At 41.9% G+C, this 20428-nt stretch overlaps 1 pseudogene; it reads right to left on the bottom strand.

Moving 5' to 3' along the window:
• Positions 1–1958: 1958 nt before the first annotated feature.
• On the bottom strand, positions 1959–19648 carry LOC144891602 (uncharacterized; annotated as a pseudogene).
• Positions 19649–20428: the final 780 nt, after the last annotated feature.

The following is a 20428-nucleotide window of genomic DNA, read 5'->3' as shown; positions in this document are numbered from 1 at the left end:
TCTCACTACCTGCTCATGATGGAACTTCTGCTTGATCTTCATGTCAAAATGTCATTTAACATCATGAAAGCAAGAAGATTTTGGTGCAAGTAAACTGCACTTTGCAGGCAGATTAATACCTGGTCTTACACCTGTCAACAACTGTGCAGGGGACAAGTGTAGTCCTTCTAGGGGAGTGGTGCGGTAGTGTGACAAAGCCAGATGTTTGTCCTCCAGACACCGACATGGAGGCGTCACTCCGAAGACCCATATCATCCATTGCACGGCTTCTCATATCATTCAGCTCACTTACCTCCACAAATTTGGATAAAAATCAACAACTAAAATGTACAGGTTTGACTCAAACTCGAATAGGTCCATGGCTACCTGGTTGAAGGGTAAATCTGGAATCTGTCAGTATTAGCGCTTCCAGAGGAAGCTTATTTGGATGATCTGATACAAGCAGTGTTGTTTTTTTTACCGCATCTGTGATCTGCTGGTGCATTGTTGGTCAATGCAGCACTTCCAGAGCCCTCTCTTTCCACTTTACAATACCAAGGTGAGAGCTGTGCATGATGGAGAACATGCGCTGATGGAGACTCGGTGGCACGAGTATTTGCATACCTTTACAGATAATTCTATCGGAGACACCTCACTCAGACTTTTGAGTCTCAGTATTGTCTCAATGGAATGGGCACTTCACTCAGAGAGCAAGGCCATCCAGTGTGGATCATGTACAACAGGTGTCGCAATTACAGTTGGGTCTGTTCCTGCAGCTGGGCATACATCTCCTTGATGGAGACTTTTGCCAGGGAAGTGGACATTGCATGTGAGAGGAAGCAGTATTAGGATGAAGAAGAGGCTGCTGCCAGGGAACTCAGTTGAGCAACTCAGGCCAAGGTTCTCAGCAGTCTCCCAAATATTGCGTTCTCCTGAATCAAGTTGACCAGCTCACATGCAGCTATTACAGACCTCCCATTGAAATCCAGGGAAAGATCTGTGGAGGAAACCGGCTGAATGATATAGTTAGAGTATGTTCTCATGGTTATGTTAGACTTGTGAAGTTCAGTGTTAATTGGTAGTCTTTGAAAGTCCCTGAGCGTGAGTACATTACACCTTGCACCTGTATCAATACGGAAGGTACTGGTCGCAATGCCACTGACACGGACAGTCTGACAATTTGGCACCTGCCAGAGTGCCAGATGTTGTCAACCTTGTATATCTGAAGATCCTCTGAATTGTTTTCCCATAGATGTTCCTTGCTGCGTAACTACATCATCAATTAGGTTTGATTTACCCAGTCGCTGTCGCCTGCGGCACACGAACATCCAATGGTTCGGGTATTTGCAATAGGAAAAGGAGCCCACTACAGGACATTCTCCTTGGTTTCGCAAATGCTGCTCATCGTTGCCACATCGACAGCATGTTTTGAATTCCTGTGGCTGTGATGAGGCACGGGGTTTGGGATGTGACTTCCTCTGAGCTGTAATGGCCGACACTCCAGGTTGGTAGTTACCTTCATCCGCAGGATGTGAATTTGCTTGCGAGACAACTCAAACTGTTTTCCAATCTCCAGGGCCTTTGCTCTTGACAATCCCTCACCTTGGCCCAGTAACGTTTCCTGCATCCTGAATCTGTTGTTGAAGACTGACTACAAAGACTTTGTGGGAGCTTTGGACCGTAAATATGACCTTCCAAGTCTTCACACAATCATGTGAACTCTTCTTCCTACAGTGTCAAGAAACTGGGACAAAGCTTGCCAGGATGATTGATGCTGCTACTTCCATTGCCCTCACAACAGACTTCTGGACATCTTGTCAATCTCAGGCATATATGACTATCACCACCCACTTCCTTGAGTGATTACAACGTGCATGCTCTTGAACTCATAAAAGTAGTAGAGGATTGGAACATTTTCAGAAGAATAACTGTCATAGTGACGGATAATGTTGCAAATATGGTAGCTGCTGGTACTCTCCTCAAATGGCATCTCCCTTGTTATACTCATACTCTGAACCTAATTGTCAAGGATGCAAAACTCGAAAAAAAATCTGCAGCAAAAGGTCAGTTGACCCCGCTTCTGGCTTTGCTGGCGAGGTTGTGATTTTCCAAGCTCTCCACACTAAGTTAGCTATTCCCCTCCCCCCCCCCCCCCCCCCCGTTTGTATTTTTGTCAAAACTGTATTTTTATTTTACGGTGTTTGTTTCCTTGTACCATGGATGGGAGGAAAAAACTGTGTGTACCATGGATGGGAGGGAAAAAAACACACTGTGTGTTTCTAGTAAGATCTCAGTGTAAATCATGCATACCTGTGTATAATCGTCGATTGGTTCTTGCCATGTTTTTCAGGCCGAGTCACTCAAGGTCTCCTTTCGGCGGTCGTTTGTGGTCCAGTTACTTTCATTCTCTGTTTTTTTTCCAGTCTTTCTTTTCACCCCATACTTCCCTGAATATCTTACCTTAAAGTCTTAATTAAGCTAAGGTCTTAATTTTTTTTTAAAATTATAATAATAAAATCTAATTTCCTTCTTTGTTCGTTCAATGTTCGACCACGTGTTTCGCCCCACCCGGTTATTTTTTTTCCTCTCCTTCCTTCCCAACTCTATCCTCTCCAACTGACACCTTTCCAATTCTAGTTTTCACCGTACTCCTTCAACTTTCTCCTTCTTCCTCAAACCACTTTCACCGAACCCGCAAAAAAAAACATTAACGAAGAATTTAAAAAGTAGGCATCACCTCCCATACCAACATTTGCTTATACACCGCCCTGTTCCTTCGTTCTCTGCTCTCCTGGCTGTCAATGTCCTATTCTTCTGTTCTTGAATCTGTGCTGGAATCCCTAATTCCCCTTAGGAATCCTTCATGCCCTCATTTCGGGAATTTCCCCAGATAGTTTTCACGGTTTAGTTTAAAAATGTTTAAACTTTCCCCTGAAGTGTTGAATTCTATTGCATATTAGAACACACTTTTCTTCTTCTCCTTTAAAAGGTTGTTTTCGATTTGCTCACCCAATCTCTTCATTTCAAATAAAAATTCAATTTCTTACAGTTCTTCCTTCCTATATTCCCGAAACTCAACCTGCATTCCACCCTTCTTCCAACAAATTCAAACGGATCTCTGACTCAAAAATCACAAGAAACTCATTTTGCAATAAATGTTCATTTTCCATTGATCGTCCAATACTTCCTAAAATCCAAACTCACCCCTCCCCACCTAAACTCCCCCCTCACCCCTCCGAAACTCACCCTCCATCAAACTCACCCTCTGCTCTGAAACTCTCTCACACCTCCCCCCCCCCTAATTTCCCCCCTCACCTTTAAATCTCCCCACCCTCCTTTTTTCTCCACTTCTCCCCTCTTCCTGCTTCCTTTCCCTTCCAATTCTTACCTCCATCTCCTCTGTCAGGGAATAAATATTCATATTGACAATATTGCTAGAATATATATCAATGTCATCTTGTTTAAAGTGGATATGTTTTACTTTACGAATGAGTAAAGTGCATAGAACTAACAGGTGGGCAGGAGAGTTAATTTCAGACAAAAATGTGTAATGCTCGTGGACTGCCATCTGTGTAGAAAATAGCCTATGTTCAGGCCACTGCACACAGGCTGCAAATTCCCCCTCAGCAGGTCAGAGCATTTGACCTCTTGAACAGAAATAAAGTGGTGCTATCAGTCTCCCAAAATAGAGGGGTGGCCAAAAGAGCCAAATAAAGGCTTTTGGATGAAGGAGTCTGGGCCTTTAAAACCAAGAGAAAGTTGCATTGGAGGGGCAGAGAACTGGGAGAGTGATGGAGAAGCAGTGGACTAGCAGAGTGGACGGGGAACAACTGAAGACTGGTCAGCAACTGAACGAGCTTCAAAAGACCTACAGACCGAGCTTCAACCAAGACCTACCAAACGAGCTTCAACAAAGACTGGAACAAAGACTCATTAAAGATCTCGGCTTAGTATACAACAAATTCTCAAGTATACAACAAATTCTCAAAAGTGAATAAAACATTGATTTTGCTAAACCGAGTCTCTTGAAGTTTTAGTAACATAACACCAGTAATTGTTTATAATTCTCCAAGAAGTGGTGGCCCGTAGGGACTCAACTGCCCAGGTAAACAAGGTAAGCTTTGTTTGTTATCTGATGTTAATCTGCGCAAAATAGTTTAGTGTTTGAGTTTTGTGTACGTTTGTTGATGTGTGGAAGGAAAAAACACGAGGCCTTTAACAGGTTTCAGAAATCATGCCAATTTTTTTTCTCTTTTTCTTCCAAAATTTATGTATACGCATTTTTCAGGAATGGTGCCATGGACTGTCACAAATATCCACTAAAGCCTTTTGTCTTTAGAAAAGGTGCTGTGCTTTCATGAAGGACCACTGATATGGTATATACTGTATAATTATTGTACGATTTTTTTTAAATTTCAGAAGTCATGACGAAAAATTTTTTTTTTTAAATAATAATAATTTTTATTTTTTTTTTTTTCTCTGTAATTTGAAATTTTTTTTCGGTACATTCTACGAGTGCAAAGAGCCACTAACGTATCCCGGGACGTTAGCGCAAAGGGTGCTGCATTCGTCCAGTCATGAAAATATTTTGTGTGTATGAATATGCTTTTGTGTATTCATTTGATTTCATACGTTATTCCAGTTCAATGGTCTGTGTTACATATCTCCCCATTCCTTTTGTATGATGATTCAAATTTGCTGGGTTCCTACGGTTGAGACTTATATAATATTTTTCCTGTGGTGAGCCTCTTTTTTGATGTGGTCACGAGGGACGAGTCGATATGCTCTCGCACAAGTTGAACAGCGATTTTTAAAGCGATTTTTTAAAGCGATTACAGCGATTTTTTAAAGCGATTTTACAGTAAAAAGCGATTTTATACAGCATCTGTACAGTAAGCCAAATAATGGTAAAATCGACTGGCTCGATTTTAAGTCATAAAAAAATTCCATTGTGGCACAAATATGGGTTTTTGTACCTTCATAAGAGTTAATTCGAAGCGGTTTGGACGCACGTCTGCATTTTATGCACATTTATGTGTGTGATTGGCCAAATGTGCTCTTATGAACACAAGAAATTGTAATCTTATGAATTATGATGTTCTGACAGGGATGACTTGATGAAGTGCACCATCAATTCATTTTTCCCATGTAGGACAGTAATGTAATTTTTAATTTCTAATGTAATGTAATGTAATGTAATGTTTGTAATGCAACGTAATTTAAAAAAAAAGAAAAAAGTTTTCCGTGTCATCTCCAAGTAAGACTTGCACACACTGATGCCAGTAATTGTATCCTGCCAGTGGAATGCGTGCAGGCAGGTTGCCCATGGCAACCGTTTGGTGTTGTGTTCTGGGCCCTAGCCCACACTTCTTCCATATGGGATCAGAAACGATTTTTTAAAATGTAATTTATTGATATAAGATACTATGACATTTGGCAAGGCAATTAAATGGAGGGAAACCAATGATGAAATATATTGTGATCTGTTTATACATGAATGAATTTACATGTACATGAATTTGTTGACCCCAACCCAATCCTAACCCTAACTTCATTCTACCATTATCCACCCCCTCCAAATCATGTTATATTACTGATTGTATGAGGCATGTATAGGATTGTTGATCCCATATCCCATTGGATCCCATGTTGATTTAGCATATCACCTCATTATGTGGCTTTATGTGTTTTTGTGTGTGTGGGTATGTGTTTTTCATTCTCATTTTTTAAATTTCTCCCTCTCCCTAAAAAAATATGGCCCCATAGTGTTAAAGTGATGAGTGCCATGATACGACACAGTTGGAATGGTTAAAATAATACACAGATGAGTGTATGATTTGCACTGAAGGTCGAGAGGGACAATAGTATCCATCATATAACCTTTCACAGCCTTGTAAGGGAGAATAAGTGCAGCCAATCATACACAGTTATTTTTAGAAAAATACAATGAGTGTCGTATTTCGCATAGTATTAATACCCCTAAGCGAGTCCCCCACCCCCCCCCCCCCCAGCCTCATTCCTCCCTTGTTTGCTTTCTCCTCTTTCAGTGTATCTTGCCCCTCCTCACACTCCCTTGGCCCACTTTTTTTTTACTCCTCTTTTGCTTCTTCTTTTACCTGTTTTCACCTTTCATAGTTCTCATTGTTTTCTCATTTCATGTTTCTCATTCTCATTGTTTTCTCTCATTGTTGATGAGATTCATGATTGTCATATTTTGATTATTGATGTTCATTCTCAAATTTTGTTAATGATAACTGTTTCATTGTTGATTATACCACGTGGATGTGTTGATACAGGAAATGTTTGTCTTCTGCAATGGATGATTATGGTATGACTATGATTATGAATTTCCATTCATTGGTACACATTTCAGGAATCTTACACCATTTTAATTGTCAAGAACTTTGAGTGTCTTTCAAAGTGAGACATGGTGGGTGACACATGACATGACATGTGACATCACATGACGTGTGACATGTGCCACATGTGACATGTGGCACGTGACATGTGCGACATTGCCCAATGAACTGATTCATATCTGTCTGATCAATTTGGTTGATTGTCTCACAAATGAAGGGTTGAGTTGCCTTCAGTGGTTGTTAAACTTTAATTTGTGATATGATGACCACACAGGATTGAACAAATATGTCAGATATGATCCAGAGGCAGAACGGTGATTTGTCAACTGACGGCAGATATGGGTCAAACGGTGACCATGGACCGACGATCATATTTCCCCGTCAGTAGACGGGACTGTTTTGCCAACATTGGGTACAGGCTTAGATATAGAGTTATCAGACAGATAAATGTGAATTTTGCTATTTTGATATTTGATATTTTGATATTTTCAATGATAATTTCAATGATGATTTTATATTTGAATTTTGATATTATCATTTATGATATTTTATTATGTATTATTATTAGGATTTTATTGATTAATGTTGGTGAATTGATTGAAATTGCATAATTGAATTGATTCTGATTCTGATCCGATTGATCTGATTGATTTTGATCTGATTAATTTAATCTGATCTGATTTTATTTAAATTTAATTTAAACAAGTCAATTGATGGATGAATAAAAAGTGCGGTCTCAAGAAAGAAGCTTTGAGACATTTGCAAAACATCAATGTGCAGACAACCTGGGACGATGAGCGAGGTGGTGAGTCTAGTGGTTATTTGTTATATTATGTGGTTATTTTTGTTTGACCCCCCTTAACAGGACTTACTGATCCAGACTCATCTGCAACACTGATCAGTGAGATTGGGGTGTGGGAAAAGCCACAGGGCAGGGGGACTCTCTGGAAATCACCTGAAGTCATCAAGTGGACAGCTGGAGAGATACTTCCTGGAAGACCACAGAGTAGAGCTTATCGGAATAAGCTAGACAACAACGCATTCAACGCTACTTTGTATAAAGTGGAACAAACGTCTGCGATTTTTGCAGTACACACAGTTGATAGTGGATACAGGTGTAGTCCGATGTGTAGTCCTTGTAGCTATTTGATATATTGAGTGAGTATAAAGAGGTACTCACACACAGGCAAAATGGGAAGTGGATTCTGCAAGATTAAACAAGGTCAATTGGATTTGAAGAAAGACGTGAAACAGATACAACATAGGTTGTGTAAGGTAGCAAATCAGATGCCTCTTCGAGTCAGCAATGGAGAGCAATCCCAACCCAAATTGTATCCAGAAGCCAGATCATACGAGACAAATGAACTGGAAGACGAGACTCCTCCACCTTATCGGAGACATATTGTATATCAGCCACAGGTAGTGCCTGTACCTGTACCTGCCGAAAGACCAGAACAGAGTGCAGCGATTGGTTCTAGTCAACAGAGGACAGGTGTAAGACGTGACCCATTTGAGGTAACTACCCAAGAGGGTGCAATTGGGGCACAGGAACCGACTCAACGTGGGCAAACGATGCAACCAGCTGCTATACCTTTATCATGCTCTCCATTTCACCATACAAGGAGTAAGGGTCGTGTGATAAATGCCAATCAATCTAACGATCAATGTGATTGGCTAATGAATGATCAAAAGTTGACTCTCTCACAAGGAGGGTTTGAGCAATGTGGTGTTATGAATTTTCCTCAGCGGCAATTTCAAGGGGCAAATCAGCAACAACCAGATCTGATGTATAGACCATGGCAGGTACATCAATTGAAGGCATTGCAGAGTAGTATGCCATCTATCAAAACAGATCCACTTCAATTTGCGGAGGAACTGCGGTTAATTGTGGAAACTCAGTTGCCCACTGCAAGAGACATGGCAATACTTTTAAAATGGTTAATTCCTAATACCACCACTTTGAGGAACTTAATGCGTGAGGCCAACTGGGTAAATACGGAAGATGGACAGGTAGACATGCCCACGGAGGCTAGAAGGGCACAGATCAATAAATTGATAGAGGCCATAAAAAAATTGCCACCCGTGACGGATTGGAACAAAGTGGTTACATGCAAGCAGAAAACAGGCGAAGATGCTAGCGATTATTTGGACAGATTGCGAGATGTTTTCCGACTATATTCAGGCATAGACCGGGCACAAATTGACAATGCCTTAAAACCCCTTTTTATTAATGGTCTATTGCCCAAATTGAAGAGTGAAGTGGAAAGACAATGTATTGCTTGGGAAGGCAAGCTAATGCAAGAAATATTGAATTACGCCTTGCATCATCAGCGGATTCAAGCCAGAAATAGTGCTGTAAATGCCGAGAAATTGATGCAATTACAGACTCAAGCCCTGATGACTACGAATCAACGCAATAGGTTTTCTGGGCAACAAAGCAACAATGCAGTAGGAGATAACCAGGGAGTGGGGTGGCAACTCAGGGATCTGGAGAGGCAGCCCAGCGATACAAGTGAACAGGTGGACAAACCAGCCAATGACAGACATCGATGTTTTAATTGTGGAAATATTGGACACTGGAAACGATGTTGTCCATATTCAAATAGGAAGACGAGTTCATAGGACGAACCAAGATCAAGGGTACCAGTGCTTACCGGTACCTCAGATAACGATTAGGCCTTCATTGCTGCAGATCCCAAATGCCAACAGACCAACATGAATAATTGTTCCTGCTTCTTGTCTCAAAAAAATTTTTCGGAGCAAGAATGCATTTTACTTTTGCTTATTAGTGAATTAATAATTAGTTGATTAAATGCCAAAATTGGATTTTTTTGGAACATGAATTAAAAGATCCAGAATTAGAGTTCATTCTGGAAGCCTCATATTTGCCAATTATAAATGTCGTTTTAGGGAGTATTTTGGGCGAAACAATTTTTACAACAAAACAATTACCAAAGTGTGGAACATTGCTTTGCAAAATTTTTTGGAAACCAAGTGACGAGCATCACATGATCAGCAGGTGGGCATTTTGGACTATTTTTTTGCATGCTGATAGGTCAGTGGTCGACTGACATGTAAATAGATGTATTGTAAAATTTGGATAAATTATTGTAGGACCAAAAAGGGTAATTTCAATGTGACATTATAGGGGTTTTCTAAAAAAAAAATAAACTTTTTCTCTATTTGTGTATTAGCGTTTCTAAAATTAAAGGATAAATTTTACGAAATTGAAATGCAATTGACACCCATCTTGATCTGTTAATGATGGTTCAAATGCAAACAAATATACATAATGCTTGGGTTTGTGTATGTTTGTGTGTCAATGTTTTTGTTTTGTGTGTCAATCTTACAAGAATATCCAGAAAATTCGTAAAAAAAAATAGGAATATAATTTGATTATGTACATTATCTCTTTTGTCAAGGGCGATGGAATATACAGATTTGATGTGCTAGGTTATGAGCAGCCATTAATTAATAGTAAAATTGTGAGTAATTTTGGGATTCCATTTTTGATAGAATTTAAATGACAATAACAGCTATTTATGGATAGGAGCTTCATAAACAAAATGAGTACAAAATTAGCCAAATTTGGAAGTGGTCTTACACTGACTTTCCAGAGTACTCTGCTCATGGATTTTTACATATATAAACTTGACCTTTATCAGCATATAAATTGTGCTGTATGTATGGATGTGTCTTAGGCATAGACGATATGGGCAGATAGTAAAGACAATTTTGTTGAATTGAACTATTGTGAGTTTTAAAACGAAATGCATTGTGAATCTTAAAACCAAGGGGCAGACGTGAACGCACTGTTATGTTTTTTACACTCAGATGTTTTTTTGGTTTTTATGGGCTTTTACACTCAGAACACGATGTTACGTGTACCTGCAACATATTTTGTTAATCTGCCACACCTATATTGGCATACTGGTGTTAGTAGTATTCATAAGTTGCATCGAAATGGATAGTAAATAAATTCTTCAATGCTGGGTAAAGTTAATGAGATATTACAAAGATTTATAAGAGCTACTGTTCTTCCTTATAGCAGTGGGAAAAGAGAGAATTACCCTTTGAAGTTAATTCTTTGAATTGATTGTTTTACTAGTATTTTGAGTTCAACTTGGAAATAGTATGGTAGAGCTTTGTTAAAACCTATGGTTGTGGTATTTTGGAACGAATTCACAGATCATAGGAAGTTGATAACAATAGAAATATATATGGACCCCGGGAGATAGGGGCATCAGGATAAGGCAAATAATCAGATTTATGTTATAGATTAAGGGATTTTTCTTTAGTCACATTTTAAGAAGTTTGTTAGTTTGGTATATAATGTTGAATGTCATTGACATAAATGAGGGCATAACAACTTGTTGTGCACTATGTCTGTTTTACACGATCGATGAACTCATATCACCACAAGTAACACTGTTAAAGAAAAACAAAAAGCGGGGAGGACTATGCTAATAACACATTAGGCATAGTTTGCTTGTTTGCAAGAATTGTTGGGAATTAGATATTCCTGTTTGTGATTTAAATCATATATAATCATTGTTAATGCATTTATTTTCTTTGAGTTGAGTTACAACACCTGCATGTGTTTAATTTTTTGAATTATATGAACCTGAAAGCAATTGTGGATGCTATTCTTAGTTTTAGTAGTGTAAAACACATGTCTGATTTGAATATTATTCGTGTGAAGTTGTTATAAAAGATAGTGATTTCATGTTACAATGTACCCCATCTGATTCAATCTGTGTGGAGAGCAGATATAAATGTGGCTAAGTAAAGGAAAGACAAGACCACATCCCAAATGGAGTGATAACGACATCTGGGAAGAAGTTTGAAAAAGGAAAATTTGTGAAAATGAAGTTAATCTTGGCATACACCCTCTTTCTCAAAGAATGATGAAGAAATGCTCCTTTGGAAGATGGATGTTTACCTTCACCAAGGGAAAATTATGTGACCATTTGTCTGGGTCACACTGCAACATATGGAAAAGGGCGATCACTTACTTGTGTTCAAATACCTCGAACATTCATCACATCAGCAATTGCAGGATGACGATATTTTACCTGCAACGTTTACGGGATACGGTGACGTGTGTCATTACTTCACCAACTTCCGGGGAGCCAGCATGGAGCTGCAAGCGAACGACTGCTTTTTCCTTCACAACAGCTGTGCACGATTCTGCTGTGTGCTCCTGGTATGGACCATGGACAACTGAGTACCATGGTCCCAACATCATCATTGCGGATGCATCCGGCATCCCTGCTCCACATCTTGTTGAAAAAAATCAACATCACATCAATACTTGCTCCATGCTCACGATTAGTGAGGAGGCAAGTCGACTACAACTGGATGGAGGCCTTGTTCAAATCTACTATGGCTCACCGCAAGATTGGCAAGGATGCTGCATGGAGAGCAGGGTCAGTCTTTGACTCTGCCCAGCTATCACAACAGCGGAAAATCCTATGCAAATAGTGAAGGTGTGATGAAGACAACAGGAGAAAAATGTTTTATGCTAAAATTCCAAACACAAGTGATCCGCCCCTTTTTTCAAACAAAGAAAGTCAATATTTGATTAAAGGCAAATATTTTGCCAAATGTTGCAGATGCTTTATTATTTTAATGATGAACTGAAATTATTGCGTTTTGGTGAAGGTGAAATGTTTTTGTGACCTTTATGCAAATGAGTTGAATTGAATTATCAACATAGAAAGAGTAAATGAACAAGGAAATGTATTGTGATCAAAATTCTTCCAGAATGACGGTGTATGCCTTAGGAAATTAAATTACCAGATTAGTGGTTTGAATATTTAAATGTGGTAATGTTTAAATTAATGGTTAATATAAACATAAAAGAAAAAAACTGGGGATTGTCAGGGAATAAATATTCATATTGACAATATTGCTAGAATATATATCAATGTAATCTTGTTTAAAGTGGATATGTTTTACTTTACGAATGAGTAAAGTGCATAGAACTAACAGGTGGGCAGGAGAGTTAATTTCAGACAAAAATGTGTAATGCTCGTGGACTGCCATCTGTGTAGAAAATAGCCTATGTTCAGGCCACTGCACACAGGCTGCAAATTCCCCCTCAGCAGGTCAGAGCATTTGACCTCTTGAACAGAAATAAAGTGGTGCTATCAGTCTCCCAAAATAGAGGGGTGGCCAAAAGAGCCAAATAAAGGCTTTTGGATGAAGGAGTCTGGGCCTTTAAAACCAAGAGAAAGTTGCATTGGAAGGGCAGAGAACTGGGAGAGTGATGGAGAAGCAGTGGACTAGCAGAGTGGACGGGGAACAACTGAAGACTGGTCAGCAACTGAACGAGCTTCAAAAGACCTACAGACCGAGCTTCAACCAAGACCTACCAAACGAGCTTCAACAAAGACTGGAACAAAGACTCATTAAAGATCTCGGCTTAGTATACAACAAATTCTCAAGTATACAACAAATTCTCAAAAGTGAATAAAACATTGATTTTGCTAAACTGAGTCTCTTGAAGTTTTAGTAACATAACACCAGTAATTGTTTATAATTCTCCAAGACCTCCAACCTTCTTCCTTACTCTGCCTGCCCCCCCCCCCCCCCCCTTTCAAACAACACCTCACTGTGCCTCATCCAATCACCAGCAAACCTTTTGGCCTCTTCATCCTTCCCTTTCTCCAAGCTCTTCTGAAATCTGACACTATCAACAGCTCTCCCTATCTCCTCCACTTCTGCCATCATCTTACCATACCCATCCCCTCCCCTGTCCTGTCCTGTATCCGATGCTCCCTCAATGGTGTGGACCTCAAACATCTGGGGCCTTCACTCAAACCTGATTGATCTCCATACAGGTTGCTTCTGACAAACCAGACTTAATCTGCCAAACAGAAACTTTCCTCCTTCAAGATGTTTGATTCCTCAATATCTCTCCCTGGTTTCCCTCTCCTTAGGTATGATAGACCTGAGCCTCGTCCTGGAGGTGGGGTTGCTATCTTTATCAAAAACTCTCTTCCTCGCTCTCCCTGTTGTGCCCTCTCTCCACCTCACTGCTAGGAGTACCTCTGGCTACAGCTTCCCCTTCGCTCCCACCTTTTGTTCTTATGTGTGTTGTACCGTCCGCCAAACAGTGATGACTCCATCCACGTCTCACCGTCTGATACCATGGACCAACTTCCATCTACTCATCCCAACTCTCTCTTCCTCAAATGTGGTGATTTCAATTGTCGCCATGCCAGCTGGCTGGGTATGGGTACCTCTCTCACCAGCCATGATGCCTCAGCAAAGGACTTCTGCGACTCACTGGGACTGACACAATCTGTCAATTTCCCGACTCGGATCTCAGTCAACGGAGCATCTTCTCTTCTAGACTTGGTTATGACAAACTTCCCTGCAAATGTCTGCTGCTCTTCTTCTGCTCCAATCGGTTCATCTGACCATATGCTTGTTAAAGTGGACATCTCTCTGGCCATTGTCAGAGAGCCTCCTCAGCGTCGACGAATCTGGAATTTCACTCAGGCCAACTGGCACGGTCTTCAAGCAGCCATCAATCATCTGGACTGGTCTCCCATCTCTACTGCCTCTGCCATCAACTCATCCTGGGAATTCTTCCAAAGTAAATTGTTCCCTCTCATGCACAGATTTATCCCATCTCCTCTAGTTGTCATACTCTTCCTCCCATCCATGGTTCAAGGAATCGTTTGGCGAGGCAGTTGCCCTGAAACAACTTGCCTTCGCCTACTGGGAGGAAAATCCAACGGAAGGCAATCTCATTTCCTTTAACAAAGCCCGGGACAAGTGTGTCCACCCCCAGGAGAGCCAGGAAACAATATCTCTCCACTCTCAAACCTGTCTCCCTCTTCCAAATCGTGGTGGCGTCTGGTCAAATCTGTTTCTGGTGTTTGTTCTCCCTCCATCCCCTTCCTTACCTCAAACGGCTACACAGCTAACACTGCATGTGAAAAAGCTGAATGCCTCCACTCTGTTTGCCTTAAAATCTTGTGTCCCAAATCCATCTCTCTCTGTACCCAAAGTACTGAGTCATACCCAGCTGCTCCTGGACTCTGTGTCCTCCTCTCTTGACAAGGTGGAAAAGTTTGTCAATCCTCGACTCCGGTTCTGCAACTGGACCAGACGGCATCAGCCCACGGCTCCTAAAATCCTTCTCTGCCGCTCTTTCACACTATCTCTGTTGTCTTCACCCTCTCTTTTGCTCAAGGTCGTCTGCCATCAGCATGTAAATCAGCCAACATTACTGCTTTCCACAAAAAGGTGCAAAAACAGATCCTTGCAACTACAGACCATTCAGCCTGCTCCCAATTATCAGCAAAGTCATGGAATCCATCATCGCTTCGGATATCAACTCCACTCTCTGCCGCTCCATACCTCATCCCTCAGATCGGGAGTCTGCAGCCTCCTCACTCTTTGCAGACTTGGACAAAATCACAGACTGGTCAAACAAGTGGAACATGTCTTTCAATCCTGACAAATCTTACACTCACTGTCACTGTCTGGACAACCCTCCCATCTACTTTCTCAACAATGCTCTCCAAGGTCTGTCACTCAAGCTCTTGGGTCTCAGTATCTGCCATGATCTTTCCTGGGAAAACCACATTTCCAAGCTGGCCTGCAAAGCCAGTCGCCGACTGGGCATCCTCCGTCGAGCGAAGTCCTTCCTTCGAAGAGGTTGACAAGATAATGACCACAAAATATAAACTTTCCGGTGACGTTTTATTCGGAAAAGGCATTTTGTATTCCAATACAAAACGATACCCAAAACGCCGTGAAGGCCAAGAGCTAAGTGCATATAAGCATCCACAATATTTAAAATGTCAGGTACGTATACAACATTTAAGTTCAAGTCCACATAATAGGATAGAATAAAGCAATGCAAGGGACATCGTAAGAATGCAGTGGATGAAGTGCGTAGGTGGGGGCTGGATGGGGTCAATTAGGGGACACAATCCTAAGAAGGCAGTTTTGACCACAACCATCTAGTACACATCATTGAAGAATGGGCACGAGACAGAATAAAGGATCCTCCAACCACCAAGACCAAGGCAAATGTGACATAGACTGCAGTCGCTGCAATCGAATGTCTTCTGGTTTGTCTTCTGGTTTGTCTTCTGTTTGTCTTCTTCTGGAACATTTCCCTGCCCTTCTTTTACCTGTCAATGAAGTTACATTCATAATAAAACATTTAATTCCGAGTCCCACGGACCGACGAGGAGAAAGTAACCATCTTGACTTCACATTATCCATGTCTCAGAGAGCTGTGAACAGTCCAACAGTTGAACATAAACAAGAATCTTCCTCTTCAAATTCCTGATTATGAAACACATATAGTTCGGCTGCTTCATTCATGACATTCCTCTTTAAATTATAAATAAATATTTCCGCAAATTCAACTCACAGGGAATATTTTGTGACTTCAATTCGTGTCATTGTGAAATTTCCCATCCTCTCGGTACGTAATTAATCGACAGGGTTAACTTCTTCCATTCCCGAAACAACACTGAAGAGCTGAATAAATTCATCATCATATATTCTATTGTGTGAACTATAAGGTCGGAAGTATCAATACCTGAACCCGTTTACAATAAGGGAATTCTTATCAACATTCCCAACTCGCTTCAAACTTTTCTCCACTTCATTTCACCTTTGACAGTTTATCCGTAAAACGAGAAACTCGATACAAGCGCCGAACAAATGATAAATCAGTTTAAACGCCACAACATCCGCGTCTCGTCCAGCTCGGAGCCGCAGGGAACGGCACGCGTCGGGTGTGGGGGGTTAGGGGTGGAGGGGGGATGGTGAAGGATTGGGGGAAGTTAGAAGTAGAAGTGGGGGGTGGTGAGAGGTTAGGGCAGAGGGGATGGTGAGGGGTTAGGGCAGAGGGGATGGTGAGAGGTTAGGGCAGAGGGAATGGTGAGGGGTTAGGGCAGAGGGGATGGTGAGAGGATAGGGCAGAGGGAATGGTGAGGGGTTAGGGCAGAGGGGATGGTGAGAGGTTAGGGCAGAGGGGATGGTGAGGGGTTAGGGCAGAGGGGATGGTGAGGGGTTAGGGCAGAGGGGATGGTGAGGGGTTAGGGCAGAGGGGATGGTGAGAGGATAGGGCAGAGGGGAACGTGAGAGGTTAGGGCAGAGGGAATGGTGAGGACTTAGGGCAGAGGGGATGGTGAGAGGATATGGCAGAGGGGAAGGTGAGAGGTTAGGGCAGAGGGGATGGTGAGAGGATAGGGCAGAGTGGATGGTGAGAGGTTAGGGCAGAGTGGATGGTGAGAGGTTAGGGCAGATGGGATGGTGAGAGGTTAGAGCAGAGGGGATGGTGAGAGGTTAGAGCAGAGGGGATGGTGAGAGGTAAGAGCAGAGGGAATGGTGAGAGGTTAGAGCAGAGGGGATGGTGAGAGGATAGGGCAGAGTGGATGGTGAGAGGTTAGGGCAGAGGGAATGGTGAGGGGTTAGGGCAGAGGGAATGGTGAGGGGTTAGGGCAGAGGGGATGGTGAGAGGTTAGGACAGAGGGGATGGTGAGGGGTTAGGGCAGAGGGGATGGTGAGAGGATAGGGCAGAGGGGATGGTGAGAGGTTAGAGCAGAGGGGATGGTGAAAGGTAAGAGCAGAGGGAATGGTGAGAGGTTAGAGCAGAGGGGATGGTGAGAGGATAGGGCAGAGGGGATGGTGAGAGGTTAGGACAGAGGGGATGGTGAGGGGTTAGGGCAGAGGGGATGGTGAGAGGATAGGGCAGAGGGGATGGTGAGGGGTTAGGGCAGAGGGGATGGTGAGGGGTTAGGGCAGAGGGGATGGTGAGAGGATAGGGCAGAGGGGAAGGTGAGAGGTTAGGGCAGAGGGGATGGTGAGAGGATAGGGCAGAGTGGATGGTGAGAGGTTAGGGCAGAGGGAATGGTGAGGGGTTAGGGCAGAGGGGATGGTGAGAGGTTAGGACAGAGGGGATGGTGAGGGGTTTCGGGCAGAGGGGATGGTGAGAGGATAGGGCAGAGGGGAAGGTGAGAGGTTAGGGCAGAGGGGATGGTGAGAGGATAGGGCAGAGTGGATGGTGAGAGGTTAGGGCAGAGTGGATGGTGAGAGGTTAGGGCAGAGGGGATGGTGAGAGGTTAGGGCAGATCAGATGAAATCAGATACCCTCTCCTCTGTCGAGAAGAAAAAGTATTGAACACAAAAAAAGATAACGCAATCAGGGAAGATATTTGAGGATTTTCACTTTTTTTTTTTTTCCACGGAGATTTCAAAGAGAATAAAGAAGAACTTAAAATAAAAAAATACAAACAATCCGGTTATATGCACCTTTATTTTTTTGTTGCAGCGATTCAAAGAGAATAAAGATCAACTCGTTATAAAAATATCAAAACAAATAATCCGGTTAAACACACAAAAATCGTCACAATGCCACTCAAAAAATCAAAATCAAAACAAAACAATTCACCACCTGCACAAGGTTTGTTCAACACCTGCACATTCATCACCTGCACAAGATGTAACCGCAGCAACCCTTGCAAGAGGGTTGACTCCTCTTTCGAAACTCATCAATTGGCTTCTCAACATAATGTTTTGCATATTTAATGTGGAGAAATGTGCAAAACCCTGAAAATAGATAAGGTGGAAGAACTCTCACTGGTGATAAATGTTTTTGTGCGTAAATAAACCCGATCGCTGACGAAAAACTTTGAACAAAGAACACTTTGTTGTTTTGGTGTACAAGTTGTTGATCTCTGATTGTGGCCAGTTCATAAATACACAACAATACAGCAATACCGGTACTGCACATTGGTTTATAGTTTTGATTTTTTTCATTGGAGAGAGCGTTGACTTCAGAATTAGTCTAACACTCCGTAGGTACTCCTTGCTTCTCCCGTTGGTTGTTATCTCCAAATGCATGTGTCATGGCTTCCTTAATCCCTTCGGTTCTGGAATAAGCACCTCAACTCAGACACTGTATAAGAGATGTATTGAGGGATAAGGATAACATGCATGGTAGATATATGGGCGCACAATCTAGTAGCACCTTTTGGTCCTCACACAGCCAGCAACCAACAACATCTCAAGGAATCACAATTTGTATTCTGCTTCATATACTTTTCTTCAAAGGACAAGGAACTCAAAACATTTCCCCAGTTTCACAGATTGTAGCAAGGAGAAAGGCTCGGCAGGTGGGGAGCTGCTCATAAGAAAAGAATGTTGATGCAAGGTCAAACAAAGATTTTGTCAACAACTTCCCAAAACCAGACAGTCAGACGCTCGGGAGGCAAATGGGTCACATTGACCCCAATTAGCCTGAGATTCGAATGAAATCCCTTACACATGTTTCAGAAGGTGCAACCCAGGTCTCAAAGTATCCACCTTCGTGTGTGTGTGAGTTGTGTTTGTGTGAATGTGTGCGTGTCCATATATGCATGTATGGGTGTGTATGTTTGTGTTGTTGGCTGCTATCTCCACATGTGGGTGAGTTGCTCCTGTGCGCTGTCTTCTCCCCCGTGTGAATGAGTTTGTGTTTATTTGAATTTGATAACTGATTAAAAACCTTCAGAACACACAGAACATTTGAATGGTTTGTCCCCAATATGAATGTGTCTATGTTCATTTAAGGCTAATGGACGACTGAAAACCTTAGAACACACAGAACACTTGTACGGCTTCTCCCCCGTGTGAATGAGTTTGTGTGTATTTAAATTTGATGAACGACGAAAAACCTTTGAACACACAGAACACTTGTACGGTTTCTCCCCGGTGTGAATGAGTTTGTGTGTATTTAAATTTGATGAACGACGAAAAGCCTTTGAACAAACAGAACACTTGTACGGTTTCTCCCCCGTGTGAATGAGGTTGTGTGTATTTAAATGTGATAAACGACGAAAAACCTTTGAACACACAGAACACTTGTATGGTTTCTCCCCCGTGTGAATTAGTTTGTGTCTCTTTAAGCTTGATGAAAGACGAAAATCTTCAGAACACACAGCACACTTGTATGGCTGCTCCCCCGTGTGAATTAGTTTGTGTGTATTTAAATTTGATGAACGACGAAAAACCTTTGAACACACAGAACACTTGTACGGTTTCTCCCCCGTGTGAATTAGTTTGTGTGTATTTAAATTTGATGAACGACTAAAAACCTTTGAACACACAGAACACTTGTACGGCTACTCCCCCGGGTGAATTCGTTTATGTATATTTAAATTTGATAACTGATTAAAAACCTTTGAACACACATAACACCTGTACAACTTCCCCCGTTGGTTGTTATCTTCATTCGCGGGTTTCAGCAGGTGCAACGCAGTCCTCCCACAACTTGATGTGTCCATCTCCATTTGATCCTTTTGACTTGCTGCTGATAACCACAAAATCCTTACAACGCTTGTGCTGATTCTTCACAAATTTTGTCTCAATGTGTGAGTGTGCAAAATACTCAGGACACAATGAGCATGTGTTCAACTTCTGCCCATTTTGTCCTTTGTGATGTTGAAATATAGCTGAATAAGAAATAAAGGAAAAACAGCAGGGAGGGGGAGGGGGAGGGGGAGGGGAGGGGGAGGGGAGGGGGAGGGGGAGGGGGAAAGGGAGGCGGAGGGGGAGGGGGAGAGAGAGAGAGAGAGAGAGAGAGAGAGAGAGAGAGAGAGAGTGAGAGTGAGAGTGAGAGTGAGAGTGAGAGTGAGAGAGAGAGAGAGAGTGAGAGTGAGAGTGAGAGAGAGAGAGAGAGAGAGAGAGAGAGAGAGAGAGAGAGAGAGAGAGAGAGAGAGAGAACAGACAATTAGCATATTAAAAATCAATTACAAAAACCCTTTTTAATGAGCGATCATTCAAATTTCACCACCTCCCTACACCATAACAATGATGCGTTACACGTCGTGAATAACTTTTGAAAAATATATTCCATTCACAAAACCTCAGTGGAGTTGATTATTTCCCTGGGGATGATTAAAGGGCATTTCCCAATCAATTTCAGATTCCAAAACAGAGGCACCAAGACTTGCTCATCGAGCTTTAAGTTGTGGTCACGTAGTGTGCTTGACCGAGTCTTCATCGTGCCTAATTAGTCTGCGAATAAAGATAGGTTGAGGTGCTTGTCTCTTCACACCCTCTTCAACCTT

This window comes from Myxine glutinosa, chromosome 4, assembly GCF_964187855.1.
Source record: "Myxine glutinosa chromosome 4, kmMyxGlut1.1, whole genome shotgun sequence".
NCBI classification, from domain to species: domain Eukaryota; kingdom Metazoa; phylum Chordata; class Myxini; order Myxiniformes; family Myxinidae; genus Myxine; species Myxine glutinosa.
Note: the sequence above shows the minus strand (reverse complement) of the source record. Positions and strands in the feature narration are given on the sequence as shown.